Genomic DNA, 11,094 nt, shown 5'->3' on the forward strand with positions numbered 1-11,094 from the left:
TTCTGGCTCTATTCACAGTGCTGTAACTCAGTCCTCCATAGTGCAGGCTGGTGAGAAAAACTCTAGCACCGCCGGAACATCCTTATTTCTGTGGTCCAGAAAGTTATTATGGCAGTAATTAGTCCATTTTTAATATGACCTAAATACTGTTTTTGTGTAGACCTTCTTTGTGCTGCTGTGATCATGTCCACAGTCTTTTTGATAGCCCCATGTCCCGTAGCGGTGTTTTAGAGTCTACAACCTACTAAATCAATATTTTCTATGACATGGATAGCTATCCTCAGTTACTGGATGCACCAGCAACTTAGGACTATGTCTTACAGTTATACATGGTTCCAGCACCATGTCCTGTACCCCGGAAACCCATAGTTGGGTAAGCCAATCAGGTACTAAGACATCCCCGATGCCGATTCCTGTTGAATTTCCCTTAGTACCCCAAATTTATAAAGTAGAAAAGGAGGAAATACATAAATAAAACCCTCCCCTAGTGCAGTGAAACAGCATCTGTAGCTTCTGCCTCAGGATCTGGTACCAATGATACATACCTCGGTAACTGGTGATTTAAACCTGGATGCAATTCTAATATCCGGCCTTACATACTTTACTGTGATTTCAGCAAATACCGTTCTATCCAACATCCATTCAGTACTTTCAATAAATTTTTCGTGACCTGGTGTCTGCCACTGAATTAGTATCCCTGGTAGATACGTAGCCGATAACCAAATATTCCTTTGGACACACCATTGCCAAATTGAATTTGCCAATTCATCACAAGATGTTGATATATTTCCACCCATATGACTTATATATGCCACCACCGAGGTATTATCTATCTACCATCTAACATGCTGCAGTTTCATTCCTGAGCAATAAGATTTTAGCCCATGAAATGCACTTAACATTTCTAAGTACTTATACCCTTAGTGTTAAGTAGGTTAGCTTCTTGTATATTCCATCTCCCCCATAGCTCGAGATGGTATCAGTTTTACCCTAACCAATTGCACTGGCATCTGTTTGTAATAGCACAGATTGGGTTTGAGCAATACTAACATTGTGTTTCCACCATTGTAATTCTTTTATAGCTTCTATTGTTAGCTCCATTGGCCAAAAATTAAATGGCCTCTATAATTTTGAGCCCATTTAAACTCTGTTGCTTTCCCTATTAGCAAAGTCATTAACATATTAAATGTGTTAATGGTGTCAATTTGACTTAAGTGGATGGACAATGAATCCCAGCTGTTCAAACAATTGTTTAGTGGCAAACCACTGCCTAACATGCCAATTCATAGGTTATTCCCACAATAAGTATATCATCCAACTATACCATTACTCTATGATTTTGGTGTTGCGGCAATACCCAAAGCTGGTTTAAAATGTTTCTCCTGTTGGATATTGAATAGTAAGCATCTTAAAGATTAATACTTGCCATAAAGTAGCCTGCTGAAAACTAACTCTTTAGCACTGCTAAAAATATCCATTTTTAAAATGAATATATTGCACAACATTGTGAAGCGTTGATAAGCCATAATAATACGGCAACCCCCATCTTTCTTATTTCTAATAAATATGTTTAAGACAAAATCCTGTTGTTCAGGTTTGGTTTATTCCATTACCCTTTTAGTAAGCATATATATCTGCCCGGTTTATGTTGTACTGGAGGGTTTTGTTTGTGTAGAAACTCTATCAGATATCCCTTAAAACTGCTAAAGGCGGGAAAGGCGACAGATAGCACAATGGGCTAAGAGTTCGGCTGGCGACCGGAAGGTAGCCGGTTCAAATCCCGCTTGGAGTGCATACTGTCGTTGTGTCCTTGGGCAAGACACTTCACCCACCTTTGCCTGTGTGTAATGGAATGTAATTACGGCGGCAGGCGCGGGCACACCGCGACGCCCTGTGTCTCCCTTTCAAGGGAGATGCTAAAAATGCATTTCGTTGTCTCTGTACTGTACACTGACAATGACAATAAAATGGAATCATTTCATTTCATCATTTCATTTCATTTAAAGATATATCTGTCCATAGATATATTACACCAAGCTTCAACATGAAGTTGCAATGTCCCTCCAACTTCCGTGCTCCCTATTTGTTGGAGCCCCAAATTCACCTACCTCCATGGTTATCGGTGGTAACCAAGTATTTTCTTGGTTTCATTCGCGGTTGTGGAGGGCCTAAAGGTTTAGGTTAGGATAGATGCTGACGTAGAGGCTTTTGCATCTTCCACAGTGGTCGTCCCGGGCCAAAAACCCTAAACAGGACGCTGCTGCTGGGTACCTGTGCCCAATTCTTTGTAGTATAATTACAAACACTACCTCTCTTAGGATGCACATAAGGTTAATGTCTTCCCCAGATATCCTTTGGATGCTCTAATCAGGCCCAAAGTCGAGCCTCCTCATCCAATTCTTTAACCTGTTTGGACAGGTCTCCCCCAAATAACAGGTTCTATAGCCGTTTGCTTACATAGTATAGCGAACTTAGGGTCTAGAGCTGGCTGAATGGCCCTCTTTCTAATATATTTAGTTCAAACTGCACATTGCAAAAATAGTGCAATAGCATCCTTGTGGTCACTAATTATGTCCACCTTTTCTTACCATGCGGGCCAAAGTTGTTATGCCCGCCATGAGACCTTTCAGAGTATTTTGGATTTTAATATCCCGACTCCTAATGGCCTCCCAACATGTCTGCAAGTGCACCTGTAACACTGGCTACATTTAAGAGCACCACAATTTCCCGGGGTATAAATGCCTTGCCAACACTTCAGCAAAAGTATTAGCTTGAAGTTGATGGGTGGACATATATTCAATACTCACAGCCATCCTTCTCGAGATCATTCTCAGTGTGTTCCTGCTGGCAGTACTGCTCCATCACGTGCTCAGATTTTACCCCGTCAGACCTTCCATACCCTCCTCAGAGGCGTCTGATATTTCATGCAGCCCTTATGGGAAACTGCTGTGGGACTTATATTTTTGCCCACTGTGGCTATCCTCCAATCCCGGAGCCTGCCACTGTGGAGAAATTTACTCCAGCCACCGCTCCAGCCGACTTACATGCTCTCGGGCACTAGTCGTCGCGGGTGCTTTAATATATGGGACCGCTCCTGCCGACCTTGGTGCTCTCGGGCACTAGTCGCACGCGGTATATCCCGCAGCCGGTCCCCATGCCTACGGGCACTGGTCGCTCCCCATGGTCCCGGTACTCATGGGCACCTCTACCCATTTAGGGTGAAGTTTGGCACTTGCTCCCTTATGGGAGATGCTGGTGCCGACATTCATTGCTGCCTGCTGCTGGTCATTAAACAGCAGCGACTTTCGTGTGGCAGCACTTCAGTTGTATACTGACATCAGTAGCTGGCTGCCTGCTGTTCAGCAACCCAGCAGCAACGTCTGTGGCTCTGCCCTGACATCCTTAGCTGGCTGCCTGCTCCACTTCAGAATACGGCAGCAAACCGCTGTAAAAGAAACAAAGGTAAGGGAACTTTTTTTTCTTACCTGTTCTCAGCCTGCCGTTTGAGAGGAACGTCCTTCCTCCCGCAGCCCCACGGACCCCGTAGCGTAGGTCCTTGGGCTGCTGTCCCAGATGTCGGCTGACGGCTACAGGAGTAGTCCTGCTCTCTTCCGGGTCGTGCAGCCGCTTGAATCGGCTCTGGAGCCGCTAGCGACTGCATCCATCATAGACTCACCTGAGTCTGGACACCCCCGGGACGTGTTGCTGCGCTTCCCGCCCGGCAGCAGTCAATCTTGCCGGTGCGGGGAGCGACGTCGGGCACAGCTGTTTCCTCTCCGGAGGATTCGCGTGCCATCGGCTGCTGCTGGCTGCTGGCTGCCCGCTGTTTCCGCGGTTCTCCCCTCCAGCTTCCCGCAGCTTCTTGCATTTCCTACCTGCAAGGTAAGTGGGAAATATTTTGCAGTCTCTTACCTGCTTCTTTCCACTTACCTCTAGGGAGACGTCGTCTCCCACGTCTGACTCGTTCAATGCGTGTATGCGATATGACACGCGTGCTTCGTAGCGGGCTTCTTTCACGTAGTCACTCACGTGACTCCGAAGTAAAATCTTTCAAAACTCTTTAGATTCTGGAGTAGTTCCTGAGGATTGGCGGGTAGCAAACGTAACCCCACTTTTTAAGAAGGGAGGGAGAGAGAAAACGGGGAATTACAGACCAGTTAGTCTTACATCGGCAGCGGGGAAACTGCTAGAGTCAGTTATTAAAGATGGGATAGCAGCACATTAGGAAAGTGGTGAAATCATTGGACAAAGTCAGCATGGATTTATGAAAGGTAAATCATGTCTGACGAATCTGATAGAATTTTTCGAGGATGTAACTAGTAGCGTGGATAGAGGAGAACCAGTTGATGTGGTGTATCTGGACTTCCAGAAGGCTTTCGACAACGTCCTACATAAGAGATTAGTATGCAAACTTAAAGCACACGGTATTGGGGGTTCAGTATTGATGTGGATAGAGAACTGGCTGGCAAACAGGAAGCAAAGAGTGGGAGTAAACGTGTCCTTTTCACAATGGCAAGCAGTGACTAGTGGGGTACCGTAAGGCTCAGTGCTAGGACCCCAGCTATTTACAATATATATTAATGATCTGGATGAGGGAATTGAAGGCAATATCTCCAAGTTTGCGGATGACACGAAGCTGGGGGGCAGTGTTAGCTGTGAGGAGGATGCTAGGAGACTGCAAGGTGGGCTGGGTGAGTGGGCAAATGTTTGGCAGATGCAGTATAATGTGGATAAGTGTGAGGTTATGCATTTTGGTGGCAAAAAAACAGGAAAGCAGACTATTATCTAAATGGTGGCCGACTAGGAAAAGGGGAGATGCAGCGAGATCTGGGTGTCATGGTACACCAGTCATTGAAAGTAGGCATGCAGGTGCAGCAGGCAGTGAAGAAAGTGAATGGTATGTTAGCTTTCATTGCAAAAGGATTTGAGTATAGGAGTAGGGAGGTTCTACTGCAGTTGTACAGGGTCTTGTTGAGACCACACCTGGAGTATTGCGTACAGTTTTGGTCTCCAAATCTGAGGAAGGACATTCTTGCCATAGAGGGAGTGCAGAGAAGGTTCACCAGACTGATTCCTGGGATGTGAGGACTGTCTTATGAAGAAAGACTGGATAGACTTGGTTTATACTCTCTAGAATTTAGGAGACTGAGTGGGGATCTTATAGAAACTTACAAAATTCTTAAGGGGTTGGACAGGCTAGATGCAGGAAGATTGCTCCCGATGTTGGGGAAGTCCAGGACAAGGGGTCACAGCTTAAGGATAAGGGGGAAATCCTTTAAAAACTGAGATGAGAAGAACTTTTTTCACACAGAGAGTGGTGAATCTCTGGAACTCTCTGCCACAGAGGGTAGTCAAGGCCAGTTCATTGGCTATATTTAAGAGGGAGTTAGATGTGGCCCTTGTGGCTAAGGGGATCAGAGGGTATGGAGAGAGGGCAGGTACGGGATACTGAGTTGGATGATCAGCCATGATCATATTGAATGGCGGTGCAGGCTCGAAGGGCCGAATGGCCTACTCCTGCACTTAATTTCTATGTTTCTATGTTTCTATAACATGCTTGCAAAGTGTCCTGGAAACCATTGGTGGGTATTTGGTTGTATTGAAAGACTATTACATGGTCACCACGAGATGAAAGCTGGAAGAGCAATGAATGAAGTGTAGACACAAGGAACTGTAGATAAAATGAAGGAAAAATAGTAAGATTAAACGAGAACTTACCATTTTGAAGTTTGATCTTGATTTTATGAGGAGTTACGATGAGCGATTACGTGAAGAAAGCCGTCATCCCACTTGGCGCGTCATACTTCAAAGCAGCAGTGTGGAATCACAGAAACAAGTAGTTGACCATGAACATAGTAAGATTTTGAGAACTGGAATTACCATATGACCTTGATAATATGAGGGTAGGAGCGGTGGGCACGTAATCGCTGTTGTTTTCAATGTTGTTTTCCATTGTCATTTTGAACAAAAACACAAGAGTAAAAATTACCAACATGCAACTGGTCCACAATACCTTGGTTCGGTAAACCCAGACCCACCTACCTCTATGGCTACCGGTGGTCTTGTGTTAAGCCCAAAGGCCGCTGATGCGGGTTCATTTTCTCTCCTTGATTGGGGAGTAGGACTGGTAGAGAGTGTGGATTCCATGTTTCTCCTGACCTCTGCTTGGGTCTTGGTCTGAAAACCTTATCATACCGAGCCTGCCTTGTAAAACAATTCTGGCCATAACTCTGAGTCTGCCTTGAAAGACGACTCTGATCATATTTCCATGCCCAGCTTTCAAGCTACCACCGGCTTCAGTGAACTGCTTACCCCCTATGGAGGTGTGGGGTGTATTGTCGCCTACTGAAGCTTTGCTTGTCGTTGGTACCTTGATTAGTCCCACAGTTTTTGTTTCCTTCTTCTGGTCTTACCTGAAGAGAGGATTCTGCGGCTGGTTTCTCCAATGTCACCCTGATAGCGTTGTTCCCTTGCCGGCACTTGTAGCGTGAGAACTCTGGCCCCTTCCGGGTATTCTGCCAACGGCTCGAGACCAACTCTTCCGGTAGCAAACCCTTTGTTTGCGAGTACTCTTGAGGCCATATGCATGTGCTTCAGTATGTTCATACTTTGAATTCGAGATCAGTTCCCTACTGATCACTCGCACTCTTCTCCACAAAGAGTGAGATTTGATAGCAGCCCTGAAAACAGGTGCTGCCGCAGGCCCCTGAGGATACCTGCACTGACATGGTCCCTCCAGCGGACCTATGTCAGGTTCTTGCTTTGGGTCAGACTGAAACTGACCGTGGATGCTCCTCTCCTCAGAGCAGGAGACATTTGTGCAGCCCTGAAACAGGTGCCGCTGCCTGAGGGTTCTCCATAATACCCGGGCTGATAACTCCTCCTTTGGAGTATATCAATGTGGAGCACCTCTCCATCAGGTGCTCCATGTGGGTTTGAACGTTTCATCACATTACCCATGTAGGAGGTAATCCTCTACATCTGGAATCCTCCTGGCCCGACTTGTTTGCGGGCTTTCTCCTTGCGCTCCCTTCCTCAGAGCGAGAGATCAAATTGTGGCTAACCCTCCAAGTGGGTTTGCTTAGGTATTCCTGGCCTGTTTTGTTTTAATGAATGGCCTCTTCCCTGCTCTCCCCTCCGCAGAGAGGGGATATAATTTAAATGGCTAACCCTCCAAATGGGTTTGCCTGGGTACTCTTGGCCCGTATGTTTAAATGTATGGGTCTCTTCCATGCTCTCCCCTCCGCAGAGCGGGAGATACAATTTTCGTGACTAACCTCCACACACTGTCTTGGTGCTGTCGGCATCAGTCCGATGCTGCTGGCTCCACTGCCAGTGATTCGAGAGGCAAATTTCGACCGGCACACGCTACTCGCAGTGCCGCGGTCTCTGTAGCAGGACCCGTGGTCGTTTCCGGGTATCCCCGAGGTCATGACCAGAATTCCCTATCCGTGACTGGGGAGCCCACGGTCCATAGTTTTACCCGCGGCGCGTCCCGACTTCGCCTCCAAACCAGCAGGCAAACTCTGAAAATTAGTTTCCTGCAAAACAAAAACCAATTCCAGAGGTAAATGTAAAACTTACCTGTAGGTTAAAACTTACCGCTGGACAGCGCGAATGCTGCCGCCAGTCAGCTCGTTTGCGCAAAGCGAGTCAACGTAATGACGCGCCAAGTGGGATGATGACCTTCTTCACATAGTCACTCACGTGACTCCGAAGTAAAATAATAATTTTGTCAGGATCATGTGACAACCACCATCGACTCCAAAGTCAAAAAGGCACAACAGAGGATATACTTCTTGCGGCAGCTGAGGAAGTACAATCTGCCACAGGCAATGATGGTCCAATTCTATGCGGCCATCATAGAGTCTGTCCTCACCTTCTTCATCATGGTCTGGTTTGGCTCAGCCACCAAGCAGGATACCCGGAGGCTGCAGCGAATCATCCGATCAGCTGAGAAGGATATTGGCTGCAACCTTCCCTCCATTGATGAACTGTACACTGCAAGGGCCAGGAAGTAAGCGGATAAGATCATCTCTGACACCTCTGACTCCGGACTGTCAAAGCTGTCACAGCCAGACATAAAAACAGCTTTTTTTCCACGAGCAGTAGCTCTACTCAATAACCAAAGCTCAGTAATGTTTTATTATTAATGTTTTATGCATCATTCTTAACTGTCACTGTATGCCATGTTGTCACTTGTGGGGGGAGCACCAAGGCAAATTCCTTGTATGTGAACACTTGGCCAATAAACGTATTCATTCAATCATTATTCATTCGACAATGATGTGGAGCGGAAGAATGAAGCAAATAAAAAGAGTTGCATTCATCAGTGAGAGAGTTAGATTTAGCTCTTCCGGCTGAACGAATTAAGGATATGGGGAAAAACAGGAACGCAGTACTGATTTTAGAATTCAGCCATGATCATATTGAATGGTGGTGCTGGCTCAAAGGGCCTACTCCTGCACCTATGTTTCTATGCTTCTATGTGTCTTTCACACCCTTTGAACACCTCAAAATATTTTATAATCAAAGAACTGAAGAGTAGCCACTAATGTATGAAACATGGTTTCCAATGTGCCCCCCAAAACTCTCCTCCAATCAGAATGAAATAGAGACATGGTAACACTAAATTGTGGGATTAACTTGAATATGAAGGAAGATTCTCTAATTGTTCAAAATAATCCCATGGCAATTGATGTCTCTGTGATAGTGAATACAGGCTGCTACTCTAATATCTCAACTGAAAAATGAAACTGATTCCATATTCCAGGATCTTGAGTACAACAATCTAGGCTGTTAGATTGAGTGTTAGCCTAGATTTCTGTTCTCAGGCCCTTGGAATAGCATCTGGACACATAACCTTTTAGCTTCAACCTACAGCATCCCTGCAAGTATCTCTGTCACTCCTTTCGAATAGGGCCCTGCTTTGAACAAGCTCTTAAACATCGCATCTGAATCCGTTTCCATCCGATTACACTATTTGAGAATGTTCATCTACATGTTCAATTAATAAAACAGCATTGGGGACATTTCTATTCAACCTGCCAAAGGATTTTTTTTTGGGGGGAGAGTTTAGAAATAGTCAGTGAGGTAAACAAACATTATAGTTGAGTGGCAAATGACAATAGTGCTACCTTCCCAATATTTAACTGAAGGAAATAATGGGTTATCGGGGCTGTATGTTGTGACAGACAGCCTGACACCTTGCATGTCATTTTAATATTACACTTATCCCATCCCCCTGAATATTCCGGATTAATAAATTAAGGTTTTGACAACTAATTACAAATCAGGCTAATTACAAATCAATAACATTAGCCAACTCCGAAACATGAAGCGCTGAGCATTGGGATCCAGACATCACGGACAACTGGCCTCAGTTCCCCGCACACATCTGGCAGTGTTCTCTGTCTGAACCAGGGGCCGCGGAGCGTTTTTGAAAGTGAGGGGGCTGAGCAATCACTGATCACTAGCCTTGGGGGTACCCGGCGAGGTAGTGGAGCAACCGAGTGGGGGTAGGGACCTTTTGAAATTTGATGTACTAAAATCATGTTTTAGTGCATTGTAGAAGTATGATTTAAATGTTTTTTGTTTGAAGTATTTTTAAGAACAATGTATGGAACAAGCTACCAGAGGAGGTAGTTGAGGCAGGGACTATCCCAACATTTAAGAAACAGTTAAACTGATACATGAATAGGACAAGTTTGGAGAGATATGGACCATAAACAGGTAGTGTAGCTGGGACATGTTGGCGGGTGTGGGCAAGTTGCGCCGAAGGGCCTGTTTTCACACTGTATCACTCGATTGCTACATTATACCTCCACCATGCATGAATGCTTCAAAATCAAGTGGTCAAGTTTTATTGATATACTCAAGCATAGAAACATAGAAAATAGGCGCAGGTATAGGCCATCGGCCCTTCGAGCCAGCACTGCCATTCAATATGATCATGGCTGTTCAACTAAAATCAGTACCTCTTTCCTGTTTTTACCCCATATCCCTTGAGTTCGCTAGACCCAAGAGCTAAATGTAACTCTCTCTTGAAAAACATCCAGTGAATTGGCCTCCACTGCCTTCTGTGGCAGATAATTCCACAGATTCACAACTCCCTAGGTGTAGAAAGTTTGTCCTCATCTCAGTTTTAAATGGCCTACCCTTTATTCTTAAACTGTAACTCCTGGTTCTGAACATTAGGAACATTTTTCCTGCAATTACAATAAGTGAAAATTTAGCAGGCAAGCAGGATGCTTTCTCCAACCACCCTCATTTGAAGGCCACTATCTTCCACTGCTTTTACCCAGTGCTTGGTACCTACTTCCAGCAGCCACTGCTTGTCCTCCAGGATGCACCGAGCCACAGCCTGGACCATGCCGGTCACCAGGGCAAATTCGGCACAGAGACTCTCATGGCAGTGGCGCAACGCTTCTGATGCCTCCGACGGCCCGGGACTCTTGCACTGAGGCTGCTCCATGGCCAGAGCTGCAGCGAGTGACTCGCCAGCCCCGCAAACACTCGCCAGCCCCAGCTCCCCATCCACATCTGCCCCCGCCGCCGCTTCAGATTCCATCGCTCCCTCTGCCCCGGCTCTCCAACACCCGCGACCCATTCAGGTGATATTAGTTTTGAAATTCTCCTTGATCACAGAATTTCTCACGACAGAGCGTGAGAAATTCTGTGATCGGCGTGAGTGCGTGAGAATTTGGCGAAATGCGTGAGTCTCACGTTCAATGCATGAGAGTTGGCAGCTCTGTCATTAGGTTATAAATGATAGTTGAATTAGGCCATTTGGTTCATCAAGCCTACTCCGCCATTCAATCATGGCTGATCTATTTCTCCCTCATAACCCATTCTCCTGCCATCTTCCCATAACCTCTGACACCTGTACCAATCAAAAATCCATCTATCTCTGCCTTAAAAATATCCACTGACTTGGCCTCCACAGCAAATAAGTCTGGCAAAGAATTCCACAGATTCATCACCCTCTGACTAGAGAACCCTCAAAAATGAACCAAACCTGAGGACCGGCAAAATTAAGAAATCAAAGTGGCAAAGTCTAGAATTACGAACAACCTGAAACATTGGCTCCGCTTT

This window comes from Leucoraja erinacea, chromosome 1 (assembly GCF_028641065.1).
Source record: "Leucoraja erinacea ecotype New England chromosome 1, Leri_hhj_1, whole genome shotgun sequence".
Classification (NCBI taxonomy): Eukaryota; Metazoa; Chordata; class Chondrichthyes; order Rajiformes; family Rajidae; genus Leucoraja; species Leucoraja erinaceus.